The sequence below is a fragment of the Loxodonta africana genome, chromosome 5 (genome assembly GCF_030014295.1).
Source record: "Loxodonta africana isolate mLoxAfr1 chromosome 5, mLoxAfr1.hap2, whole genome shotgun sequence".
Lineage (NCBI taxonomy): Eukaryota > Metazoa > Chordata > Mammalia > Proboscidea > Elephantidae > Loxodonta > Loxodonta africana.
Genome location: NC_087346.1, coordinates 19,084,040 through 19,098,138, shown reverse-complemented (window position 1 = coordinate 19,098,138; position 14,099 = coordinate 19,084,040). Strand labels below are relative to the sequence as shown.

Here is a 14,099-nt window from a genome sequence, read left to right as displayed (position 1 = left end):
TTGCACAGTGTCTGGCACTTAAATAAATGCACTGAATGAATGATTCCCATACTTTCTAGAACTGCTTTTACTCTCTTGACTTTTGCCATCGAATGTATTGAAAAGGTGGCTTGTATTTATTACCTCAACATATGTTTTACTCCTGAAGATCTTTCAATCTGATTTTCTCTTTCCTTGCTTTATTTAAAAGTGGCTCTGGCAGAAGGATTCTATTGAAATTTGTCAAGTCCGGTGGCCTTTTCTGAATCCTTGGTCTCATCTTTTACAACATTTTCACTATAGGTCATTCTCCCCTTTTGGCAAGTTTCTTTTTTTCTTTCCTCTTCAATGTCTAAGTCACTGTTCCTTACTTCTCACCCTACATCTCTGACCACAGCTTCTAATTTCCTTTCTACATCTCCTCCTTCTCTTCCCACAGAATAATCTGGGTGTTTCCCATGGTATTTTTTTCTCCGTTCTTTCTTTATTTTGTGTGTGTATGCATGTGGTGTGTGTGTGTGTATGTGTATGTGTATGTGTATGTGTGAGACTGTGAGGCTGAGAGATTGTCCATTCCATGGCCTCAACCATCGATTCTATGCAGAAAACCTCCAAATCTGTACTTTCAATCCTGACTCAATTTCAGAGCTTCCCACCCATTTTTAACTGTCTGCTGAACCATGCTACCTGGAAGTCCAGTTGGTATCTTAAGTACGATATGTCTGAAGCTCCTAGCCTCTCCTGTTTCTCCTCTTAATTTTGTGCTTTCTTCATCCATGCTTGGTGGCTCAGGGTCATCCTCTTCTCCTGCATTCAATCAATCTTTCTTCTTTTCTAATGTCTCTGACGCCTATCCCTTTCTCTGTATTCTTGCTGTCAACTGTCCATTTCAGTCCATAAAAACATCATGCCCAAACTATTATAATAAAAATTAACTTGCTTTCCTGATCTGGTTTCTAACCTCTCCCACCTATATACTGCACTATACTGTATAATTATGGAGCACTTAATATGTCCCAGATACTTTGTACAGGACTCAGTCCCATAAGGAGAAATTTAATATCAGAGGTAGTTTTGTAATCTTGCAGTTAAAGTACCTTTTACAGGTATTGTTTCAGTACAGAATGTGTAGAACAGCATAGTCCATGCTACCTAAGGAGATCAGTAGAATTTTCAAGTGATTGATGACTTTTAGAATGACAAAAGCAATTTATGGTCAAATAAAGGGGTGAAAGACATTCTAGGCAAAGAAAACAGTATGTGCAAAGGCAAAGAGCTATGCAAAAACGTGGCATTAGAGACATAAAACCATTCAATATGGTTGGTGTGGGTTTGGAATGGGCCTTGTGAACCAAAGGAAACATTTCAAAATTTCTTTCTGCACCTAATGAGAGAAATAACTGACTTGTTTTAAGCCAGACAATAACATGACCGGATTTACATGTTATGATCCTTCCTCTCTCACTGTTGTAGAAAGTAATTTGTAGTAAGCAAAGCCTACATGAGTGAATGAATGACAGTTACAGTAATCTGAACCAACTTGGCCATCCAAGGGCCTGGCTTTAAGCGTGATACACTCTCCCGCAAAATCTTACAACTTCCAGTTTGCCTATGGCATGATACCTAGTCTCCGTATCCCAGTCGCTCCATAAATGGCCCAGCATCTTTCCAAGCTTATTCTCTATAAATTCTCAACACAGAGCCAGAATCTCAGTCTCCCTAGCTCATCGCAGTTGCAGATTTGCCATCCATGTGTTTCAGAGGGGTTGGCCTGTTCTGTAATTTGGGCGCCCCTCATAGGAAATATGTAAATCAATATGAAGATGTTTGGTACCTGTGTGCACATGGGCTGTTGTATTTGCTTGTAGAGTGTGTGAAAGTCATGAACCCCTATTTATGTCTATCCTGGCCAGACTTATTTTCTAGGACCTGTATTTTGTGCCTGGATGCTTGATGGTGTGTATGCATATTGCAACTTGTCTTTTCCAGCAAGAACCGTAAATCTTCATACTTAAAGAAAAGATTCATAGCCTAGCAGGGTGACTCCAGGCCCCACAGGGAGATATGCTTTAGAGACATGCCCCAGTTTTTCACATCGAAAGAAGTCATAATGGGAGAAGCCTGTAGGCAAGAGGAAAAGACCTTTGTTTTCCCAAACCTTATGGCCCTGCTCATGTCGTTCTACAGCCAAGACGGGGTGGAAAACTATGCTCTGCCAGCCAAATCTGACCATGGCTTCTTTTTGTAAATAAAGTGTTATTGGAAAACAGTCAAGCCCAGTCATGTTCATATTGTCTACAGATACTTTGCACTACAATATCGACTGAAGATTGCAACTGAGACTGTTTGCCCACAATGTTGAAAATATTTACTATTTGCACCTTTACAGAAAATATTTGCCAATCCCCAGCCTAGAAGACCTTCTTTCTCTCTTTTTTCAACACTGTTGTAAGAAGGGTTATCATTGTTATTGGTGCTGTTAAATAATGGTCAAGTGCTATGGCTGCTAAGCAAAGGGTCAGCAGTTTGAATCCACTAGGCACTCCTTGGAAGCTCTATGGGCCAGTTCTACTCTGTCTTATAGGGTCGCTGTGAGTTGGAATCGACTTGATGGCACTGGGTTTGGTTTGGTTTAGTACTAGGCTCTACTCTTTATAGGAACAGATCGCCAGATCTTTCACTCACAAAGCCACTGGTTGAGTTCCAACTGCCAACCTTTGGATGAGCAACCAAGTGCTTAACTATTGTACCACCAGAGCACCTGTAAGAAGGGTAAACCAAAAACCATTGCCATTGAGTCGATTCCAACTCATCATGACCCTATAGGACAGAGTAGAACTGCTCCTTGGGTTTTCCAAGGCAGTAAACCTTTATGGAAGCAGACTGCCATGTCTTTCTGCCATGGAGCAGCTGGTGGGTTCAAACCGCTGACCTTTCGGTTAGCAACTCCACGCTGTTAACACTGTACCACCAGGGCTCCATGTAAGAAGGGTAACACCTTTATAACTTAAATTCAGCCCTCTCCAAGAAAACTTTGTTTTGTTCATTCTAGTCCGAAGTGGTCTTTTTCTCTTTTGACTATCTAGACTATGCATTTTAATCTAATAGCACTTAAACATACTGCCTTGTTTTGTATTTACTTTCTATATCTCTTTTTTCGTTTTAGAATATAAGCCTTGAGGGCTGAATTTTTTTAGCTACTCAGCTGTGTCTCTTGTCCATTTGCCATCTGCCTATCTAAATATCTACATATATATATATATAAATACCTTATAACATTTGTCCAACTATCCATTTAAGTATCTACATAGATAGGTAGATTATAACAGTTTATCTACCCATTTAACTATCTACATATATAGATAGGTTATAAAATATTATAATGTTATTATATATGTATGTAATATTATATGTGTAAATGTAGACTGCTTCCCATATACCAATTACAGTGCCAAGTGCTTTTCATACAAAACGCTTCATGTTCAAAACTACCAAATGAAAGAAGTACATATATGATCACCATTTTATGTATGAAGAAAGTCAGACTTAGAAAGATTAAGAAATTTTCTGAATTTACTGGTATGAATTAGTGAAGCCCCGGGGTAGAGCAAACAGTTAAAAGCTTGACTACTAACCAAACAGTTGGCAGTTCAAATGTGCTCAGACATGCCTCAGAAGAAAGGCCTGGCAATGTTTCTGAAAGATCACTGCCTTGAAAACCCTACGAAGTGAAGCCCTATTCTGCACACATAGGGTAACCGTTAGTTGGAATTGATGCAACAGCAAATGTTTTTATTTTATTTTTTTAATTACTGAGATCAGAATTCACATACCTGTGAACTCTGTTCCAAAGCTCATTCTCTTAACCATTAATAAATTATTGCATTCCAACCAAATACAACACAGTGCCTTATCATCCTAGTAGATCTCATGGAGAGGCAAAAAAAAAAAGTTTAGAAAAATCAAATGGAGGTATGTTAGCTTTACAAATGCAGCAATGATTGATTCAGATTTCAGATAAAAGTCATCTCAGTTTATGCTAATAATTTGAAAGAGTAATTTTGTATTCTAAATTCAGTAAGTACATTAACATATTTATTGATTAACATTGAAGTAAATCAATTCTATGTAGACCCACCTTGCTAAAGTCTGTTTTGGCCTTAACCACGGGGTATAACATTTCTTGTCTTCATTACGTTCTCTCAGGCTGAGTTTTACCTGCTTTATACTATCATATAATGGAAAAAGCACCTAACGAAGACACAAATATAGAAGCTCAAACTCTAGCTCTGCCTTTTATAGACTGTACTTTTTTTTTGTGCATGTGTCTCTTTTAGATTCCTATTCCTCATCTATGAAATCAGAAAATAAAATCAAACTTTTAGGATCGTTCTGAGGTTTAAATAAGAGCGTATGTAAAGTGCCTCATTTTTTTTTTATGTAAAGTGCCTCATAGAGTTTGTGGCACATGGAACACACTAAAAACTCAGTAAGATGCTGCAAACATTGAAAGAATGGCAGAGATGTTTAGATGTTAAGAACACAATACACAATCTACCAGCATTAAGAACGTTAAAAGAAATTAATGTCGACCATGCAAGCAGGTGAAATCTCCATAGAAGGGATGAGAGCTGAACTGAACCTCAAATAAAAGAGGCAGTGAAAAGCCAGGTGTGTTATCTTGGCAGTTTATCCATTTATAGATACTCTGGTGGTTCTTCTGTCATTTTATTTTACTTTTTTAAAAAAATTTTCCTTTAAGTGAAAGTTTACAGCTCAAGTTAGTTTCTTCTACAAAAATTTATACATACATTGTTCTGTGACCCAACTTGTTCTCTCTATCATATGACAACACACTCCTTCTTTCCACCCCAGGTTTCCCGTGTCCATTCAACCAGCTTCTGTCCTTTTCCACCGACAGGAGCTGCCTATTTGGTCTCATGTGTATACTTGAACTAAGGAGCACACTCTTCTTAAGTATCATTTTATGTCTTATAGTCCAGTCTAATCTTTGTCTGAAGTGTTAGATTTGGGAATGGTTTTAGTTCTGGCTTAAGAGAGTCTGGGGGCCGTGTCTTCTGGAGTTTCTCCAGTCTCAGTCAGATCATTGAGTCAGATCTTTTTACTAGAATTTGAGTTCTGCACCCCACTCTTCTCCTGCTTTGTCAGGGACCATCTGTTGTGTTCTCTGTCACGGCAGTCATTATTGGTAGCTGGGCACCATCTAATTCTTCCGGTCTCAGGCTAATGGAGTCTCTGGTTTATGTGGCCCTTTCTGTCTTTTGGGCTAATATTTTCCTTGTGTCTTTGGTGTTCTTCATTTTCCTTTGCTCCAAGTGGACTGTGAACAACTGATGCATCTTAGATGGGTGCTTACTAGCTTTTAAGACCCCAGACGCCACTCACCAAAATGGAATGCAGAACATTTTCTTAATAAACTTTGTTATGCCACTTGACCTAGATGTCCCCTGAAGCCATGGTCCCCAAACCCCCGCCCCTGCTACTCTGTCCCTTGAGGTGTTTGGTTGTATTCAAGGAACTTCTTAGCTTTTGGTTTAGTCCAGTTGTGCTGACTTCCCCTGTATTGTGTGTTGTCCTCCCCTTCACCTATGATAATTCTTGGCTACTATTTTTGGGTTTTTATCTGGTTAGTGAATACCTCTCTCCTTCCCTCCCCACCCTTGTAACCATCGAAGAATGTTTTCTTCTATGTTTAAACCTTTTCTTGAGTTCTTATAATAGCGGTCTCATTCAATATTTGTCCTTTGCAACTGACTAATTTCACTCAGCATAATGCCTTCCACATTCATCCATGTTATCAGATGTTTCACGGTTTCATCATTGTTCTTTATCATTGCATAGTATTCCATTGTGTGGATATACCATAATTTGTTCATGCATTCATCCATCGATGGGCACCTAGGTTGTTTTCAACATTTTGCTATTATGAACAGTGCTGCAATGAACATGGGTGTGCATATATCTATTCGTGTGATGGCTCTTATTTCTCTAGGATATATTGTAAGGAGTGGGATTGCTGGATTGTATGGTACTTCCATTTCTAGCTTTTTAAGGAAGCACCAAATTGATTTCCAAAGTGGTTATACCATTTTACATTCCCACCAGCAGTGTATAAGTATTCCAGTCTCTCTAAAACCTCTCCAGCATTTACTATTTTGTGTTTTTTGGATTAATGCTAGCCTTGTTGAGGTGAGGTGGTATCTCCTTGTAGTTTTGATTTGCATTTCTTTAATGGCTAATGATCAGGAGCATTTCCTTGTGTATCTGTTAGCTGCCCGAATGTCTCCTTTGGTGAAGTGCCCGTTCATATCCTTTACCCAATTTTAATTGGGTTATTTGTCTTTTTGCCATTGAGGTTTTGCAGTATCTTATAGATATTAGAGATTAGACCCTGATTGAATATACCATAGCCAAAATTATTTTTCCACAGTCTGTAGGTAGTTTTTTTACTCTTTTGGTGAAGTCTTTGAATGAACATTTAAGAGTTTGATTTTCAGGAGTTCCCAGTTACCTAGTTTCTCTTCTGGTGTTTGTACATTGTTAGTGTTGTTTGTATTTATTCTGTTTACGCCATGTATTAGGGCTCCTAGCGTTGTCCTTGTTTTTTTCTTCCATTCTCTTTATTGTTTTAGATTTTATATTTAGGTCTTTGATCCATTTAGAGTTAGTTTTTGTGCATGGTGCGAGGTATGGGTCTTGTTCCATTTTTTACAGATGGATATCCAGTTATGCCAGCACTATTTGTTAAAGACACTGTCTTTTTCCCATGTATGGACTTTGGGCCTTTGCCAAGTATCAGCTGCTCATAGGTAGATGAATTTCTGTCTGGATTCTCAATTCTGTTTCATTGGTCTATGTATCTGTTGTTATACCAGTACCAGGCTGTTTTGACAGGTTCTAAAATAAGGTAGTGTGAGGCCTCTCACTTTGTTCTTCTTCTTCCATAACACTTTACTTATCTGGGGCCTCTTTCCTGTCCACATGAAGTTGGTGATTTGTTTCTCCATCTCATTAAAAAATATCATTGGAATTTGGATCACGATTGCATTTTATCTGCAGATCACTTTGGGCAGACTTGACATTTTCACAATGTTGAGTCTTCCTATCCATGAGCAAGGTATGTTTTTTCACTTATGTAGGACTTTTTTGTTTTTTTTTTGCATTAGCGTCTCACAGTTTTCTTTGTATAGGTCTTTTACATCTCTGGTTAGATTTTTTCCTAGGTTAAAAAAAAAAAAAAAAAATTTATCTTCTTGAAGGCTGTTGTAAATGGTATTGATTTGGCGATTTCCTCTTCAAAGTTCTCTTTGTCGGTGTAGAGAAATTCAACTGATTTTTGTATGTTTATCTTGTATGCTGATACTTTGCTGAACTCTTCTAGTAGTTTCAGTAGTTTTCTTGTGGATTCTTTGGGGTTTTCTGTGTATAAGATGGTATCATCTGCAAATAGGTATACTTTTACTTCTTCCGCACCAGTTAGGATGGTGTTTATTTATTTATCTTAAAAAAAAAAAAAAATTTTTTTTTTAATTGCCCTGGCTAGGACCTCTGGCACAATGTTGAATAAGAGTGGTGATAAAGGGCATCCTTGCCTGGTTTCCGTACTCAAGGGGAATATTCTCAGACTCCATTTAGGATGATGTTGGCTGCTGGCTTTATATAAATGCCTTTTATTATGTTGAGGAATTTTCCTTCTATTCCTATTTTGCTGAGAGTTTTTGTCAAGAATGAGTGTTGGATTTTGTCAAATGCCTTTTCTGCATTAATTAATTAGATCAAGTGGTTCTTGTCTTTTGTTTTATTTATGTGTTGGATTACATTGATTGTTTTTCTAGTGTTGAACCGACCCTGTTACCTGATGTGAATCCCACTTGGTTATGATGAATTACGTTTTGACATTACTGTTGAATTCTATTGGCTAGAATTTTGTTGAGGATTTTTGCGTCTATGTTCATGAGGGATATTACAGTCTTTTCTGTGGTGTCTTTATCTGGTTTTGGTATCAGGGTTATACTGGCTTCATAGAATGAGTTTGGGAACAGTCCATCTTTTTCTGTGCTCTGAAATACCTTTAGTAGTAGTGATATTAACTCTTCTCTGAAAGTTTGGTAGAATTCTCCAATGAAGCCATCAGGGCTGGGGCTTTTATTGTTGGGAGTTTTTAAATTACCTTTTCAATCTCTTCCTTTGTTATAGGCTTATTTAATTGTTCTGCTTCTGTTTGTGTTAGTTTAGGAAAGTAGTGTGTTTCTAGAAATTTGTCCATTTCCTCTAGGTTTTCAAATTTGTTCATTACAGTTTTTCATAGTATTCTGTTATAATTCTTTTAATTTCAGTTTGGTGTGTTGTGATATCACATGTCTCATTTCTTATTTGGGTTATTTGCTTCCTCTCTTGTTTTTCTTTTGTCAGTTTAGCCAATGGTTTATCAATTTTTTTGATCTTTTCAAAGAACTAGTTTTGGTCTTGTTAACTCTCTCAATTATTATATTTTTTCTCTATTTCATTTAATTTTGCTCTAATTTTTATTATTTGCTTTCTTCTGGTGCTCAAGGGCTTTTTTTGCTGCTGTCTTTCTTTTTGTTCAAGTTGTAGGGCTCATTCTTTGGCCTTTTCTTCTTTTTCGATGTGTGCATTTATTGGTATAAATTGACCTCTGAGAAGTCTTTTTTTCTGTCTCCCAAAGGTTCTGGTAGTATGTGTTTTCATTCTCATTTGATTCTGTGAATTTCTTTATTCCGTCCTTAATTTCTTCCATAACCCAGTAGTTTTTGAGCAAGGCATTGTTCAGTTTCCATGTGTTTGATTTTTTTCCTTGCTTTTTCTGTTATTGATTTCTACTTTTGTGGCTTTATGGTTAGAAATGATGCTTTGTAACATTTTGATGCTTTGGATTCTATTAAGGGTTGCTTTATGCCTGTGTGGTCTATTCTGGAGAATGTTCCACGGGCATTGCAAAAGAAAGTATACTTAGCTGCTATTGTGTGGAGTGTTCTGTATATGTCTATGAGATCGAGTTGTTTGATTGTGTCAATTAGATCTTCCATGTCTTTATTGAGCTTCTTTCTGAATGTTCCGTCCTTCACTGAAAGTGGTGTGTTGAAGCCTTCCACAATTATTGTGGAGCTATCTATTTCTCTTTTCAATGCTGTTAGAGTTGGTTTTATGTGTTTTGGAGCCCTATCATTGGGTGTGTTAATATTTGTTTTTGTTATGTCCTCCTGGTGTATTGATCCTTTAATCATTATATATATAGTGTCCTTCCTTATCCTTTGTTGTGGATTTTGCTTTAAGGTCTATTTTGTCAGAGATTAATATTGCTGCTCCTGCTCTTTTGATTGCTGTTTACTTGATATATTTTTTCAGTCCTTTGAGTTTTAGTTTGTTTGTGTCTTTAAGTCTAAGGTGTGTCTCTTATAGGCAGCATGCACATGGATTGTGTTTTTTTAATTCATTCTGCCACTCTCTGTCTCTTTATTGGTGCGTTTAGTCCATTTACATTCAGCATAATTATTGATAGGTATGAGTTTAGTAATTATGAGTTTAGTGCTGTCATTTTGATGTCTTTTTTTGTGTGTTGTTGACAGTTTCTTTTTTCCGCTTAATTTTCTGTGCTGAGTCGTTTTTCTTTATGTATTTTCTTTTCATCCTTTTCATTGTTGTTGATTTTGTCTCTGATGAGTCTTTATGTTTTTCCTTTCTTTTCTTTTTTTCATTTTAGTGTGTAGCAGTGCTAGTTTCCTTTGTGGTCAACTTAATATTTACCTCTTTTTTTCTAAGCTTAGATTAGCATTTTATTTCTTTATATTGCCCTGACTTCATCTCCATATGAAAGATCTATGACTACATTATTTAGTCCCTCTTTTTTGTTTTAATGTTGCCATCTTTTACAATTGTTATGTTTGTTTCCCTATTTTCAGTGTTTTAGGTCTGACTGATTTGTGATTTCCCTATCTGGATGATATCAAGCTGTTCTGTCCTGTGTTCTAGTCTTGTATTGTTATCTGATGTTATTAATTTTCTAACTGGAGGACTCCCTTTAGTATTTCTTGTGATTTTGGTTTAGTTTTTACAAAATCCCTAAACTTCTATTTGTCTGGAAATGCCCTAATTTTGCTACTGTATTTGAGAAACAGTTTTGCTGGATATATAATTCTTGGCTGGCATTTTTTTAATTTCCAGGCTTTATGTATGTCATCTGATTGCCTTCTTGCCTGATTGGCCTCTGCTGAGTAGTCCGAGCCTAGTCTTGTTGACTCTCCTTTGTAGATGACTTTTTGTTTATCCCTAGCCACTCTTAAAATTCTCTTTTTAGCTTTGGTTTTGGCAAGTTTGATTATAATATGTCTTGGTAACTTTCTTTTGGGATACTCCTTGTGTGGGGTTCGATAAGCATCTTGGATAGATATGTTCTCATCTTTCACAACATCAGGGAAGTTTTCTGCCAACAAATCTTCAACAATTCTGTCTGTATTTTCTGTTATTCCCTCCTGTTCTGGTATTCCAATCACTCATCTGTTATTCTTGGTAGAGTCCCACATAATTCTTAGGGCTTCTTTATTGTTTTTAATTCTTTTATCTGATTTTTCCTCAAATAAGTTGGTGTCAAGTGCTTTATCTTCAATCTTACTAATTCTGATTTCCATTGCCTCAATTCTACTCCTTTGACTTTCTATTGAGTTGTCTAATTATGAAATTTTATTGTTAGTCTTTTGGATTTCAGTTTGTTGCCTCTCTATGGATTCTTGCAGCCTGTTAAATTCATCGTTATGCTCTTGTATAACCTTCTCAAGTTCCTCTATTGTTTTGTCTGTGTGTTCCTTGGTTTGTTCTGTGTTTTGTCTGATTTCCTTCCTGAGCTCTTGAGGAGCTCTGTATATTAATCTTTTGAATTTTACCTCCAGTAATTCCAAGAATTTCTCTTCCTCCAGCATATTTCCTGGCTCTTTGTTTTGGTCCATTGCTGAAGCTATCATGGTCTGCCTCTTTATGTGATTTGATACTGACTATTGCTTCCGAGCCATCAATAAGTTATTATATTTATTTATTTTGTTTGCTTACTGTGTCCTAGCTTCTTGTGTTGTTTTGTTTTGATATCCCCAGATAGGCTGGTCACATGAGCTACTTCGTTTATGGGTACCTTTGAAGTTCTCACGTCCTGTCACCAGGTGGTTAGAGCTGTTACTAGGTATGTGAGCACAGGAGTCCATTTAATTTCCTTGTATGGATTCAGCTCAGGTGTCCAGGTAGTCAGTCACCAAGACTGTGTTGCAGGCTCTCACCTATAGCCATAGATGGGCAGGGGTGATAGGAGTAGGCACAGGTGCCTGGCTGCAGTAGGGTGTCATGCGCTGAGCAAGGTAGGGGGCTGACAGCTTCCCCTGAGTGTCTGGGAGGAAAGTGTGTCCCTGTTCCCTAGAGTGGGTAGATTTTATAGCTGGATTATGGTGGCTGGGTGGCATGGGTGTAGCCACCAGTCCTTAGGGCCCTGATGTGGGTAGGCAAGGACCCTGCTTAATGGGCTGAGTGGTGTCAAATGTCATGAACTTGCCACTCTACCTTATAGCTGGTACAATTGAAATTAAGCTTCAGGTATATACCCTGGGGTACTGTGCTAATGAGGGTCTACCCTGTGTAGGTGGGCCTATATAGGTCTATGCAGGGATGAAAGGCATTCAAAGTCCGTGGACCCATTATGCCTTTGCCTAGGCAAAGGAGCTGTGCCTGGCCTGAGTTTCCTGCTTAGGTGAGCTAGCAGATTATTTTTTCTTGTTTTTTGATTTGTTCCCTCTCCAAAGCTGGGAGAATGAATGACTCAGGGTGTGCAGTGTGTCCTACTCCCAGCCCAGAGGACACAGCAATTGCTGCAGCTGGACTAGACCCAGGTGCAGAGTGTGGAGAGGGCAGGTAAATTGGAGAGAGGTTCTTCCCAAAGGAATGTTTTTTGATCCAAGCAGTAGGTTAGAGTCATGTACTTACCTTTTGCCAGTTGAGCACCACTTTTCACTGGTCCTGGAGCCATGAGCAGACTCTCTGCCGCTCAGTCTTTCCTGAAGTGAAAAACTCATGCTGAGCGCCACTGCTTACCTCACTACATGTTCCAGCCAATCCTGCCTGCGGAGTGCTGGTTCCCGCTGGGTGAGGTCTGATAACTTCTTGCTGCTTCTGAACCATCTCTCCCTCCCCCTGCCAATCAGTCTGATTCCCCAACTTTGCCTTTGATTTTCAGGGCTCTTAGATTGCTATATATAATTGATTAACTTGTTTTTCAGGTCTTTGTTGTAAGAGGGACAATACGAAACATCTGACTACTCCACCATCTTGGCCCTGCCCCCCTATTTTTTTTTTTTTTTAACTTACAAGTATAAATTTACTTGAAACCAGCATTACAGAAGAACTCATATTTGAAGTATACTTTTGATACACATTAGAAATCTAATAAAGTCTAGAAGATAGTTAATCACACATTAATAAATATGACAATCAATTCTTTAATTTTTAAAGGATAGTAAAAATAGTACTCTACTTTTCAGCAGATAATCATATAGGCCATTTTAAGTACAATAGAATGGGATCAAAAAATAAGCATTTGAAGCCTGCATATCATTTTTGGATTAATTATTTGTACCTGCACTAGAACTAATATTTCTGGCCTTTTAACCCATTGCTCTTTCTAACACACTATGGTCTTGTCAGGTACAAAACACCCATTCTTATTTTATTTTTATTTTTGAATGTCAAAGGGAACAAGGATTTGATTGAATTCTGGTCTTTGCTGTCATAAAGGTGTCAGGAAGTTTATAGTGGTATGAATTACTTTTATTCCCCTATTAGTTATTCAGCAATTCCTACATCTACTGATAGCAACAAGAGCCCCCAAAATGCAATCACACAATTCTCATAATTTAGGTTCCTATAGACTTTCTCAGAAAGGCAAGTCAGTCAGATTATCTCGTGAGTCCTAAATGTTGAACCTTTGAATATTCTTATTTTGATGAACCAATAGACCTCTTCTACTGCTGAAGATGGTAATTATAGAAGAGTCACTTCTGGTCCAGGAAACGTATTAAGTGTTATTCTCATTCACTCCTGACATTAGCATGTAGGTATGCCAAAAATCTTAAAAATCTGAGCAATACCAAGTACTTTATCAATATAGTAATCATTTCTCAACCAAATCCCCTTTCTATTTTTTGCCTATTTTGCTGTATTTTACAGGAGTGATTCTCTTTAAATTTCAGCTCCCCAACACTTCACGATTGTACCAAAATAGGATGAAAATGTTTGTTTCACACTTAAGCATAGAAGGAGTATAGACTCCATTGGCTGTAATGTAGGTTTTTTTTCTGTTGTTCTATTAGACACATGCTGTTGCTATGTTTTTATGGAAACAAACCAAACTATAAAAACATGTAATTAATTCCAGCAAGAGTATCTCTTTGTTGGTATAAAGGAGAAAACTTTTAAAGAAATGTATATACCTGTTACCTTTCAACTTTTAAAATGTATGGACCACAGCCAATTTATGAACCTTCAAGCTTAGCTACTTAATTCCTAGCAGATCTCTGGGACCCCACCTCAGTCACAACATCAGGAATATTTACAGCTAGTGATAAAATTTATTCTTCACAAAGAAGAAAGAAGCTATTCTCAGTGGAAACTCCTGTCTGTTGACCAATCTGGTTAACATCAAGATATCCATGGGGATGTCATACCTCTCCTGACAACAAGAAAGCAACATACCCATATGAGGAATGACAAATGAGAGAATTAGTAACTAAGAATGTCTTTGTATAAATAATCAGTTCTTCAGGATAGTTAATATATGTCAAATATAGCGTTTTGTCTCTAGAGAATAAAACCTCCAACTGATCTCCTCTGGTGTATTATGGGGTACAGCAGACAAATAATTCAGGTTCATTTAACAGATATTCATTTGTGATCCTGGCCACTTACCACAACATTGGAGAAAGGCCCTGATTTATGTTTCCAGGCTAATTTATTTAAAATAAAATATTCTTCTAGATTTATTTTGGGGCCTTGCATGATTTGAGAGGCCCCAAAATCTTGAAGGGACCAGCCTGAGGTCATTAACATGA

The 14,099-nt window shown here is 37.5% G+C and overlaps 1 protein-coding gene across 1 annotated transcript in view; it reads left to right on the top strand.

The window, feature by feature from the left end:
- Nucleotides 1-14,099, top strand: part of FAT4 (FAT atypical cadherin 4) — a 203,205-nt gene that overhangs the window by 146,062 nt on the left and 43,044 nt on the right. The gene's annotated exons all lie outside the window — the stretch shown is intronic.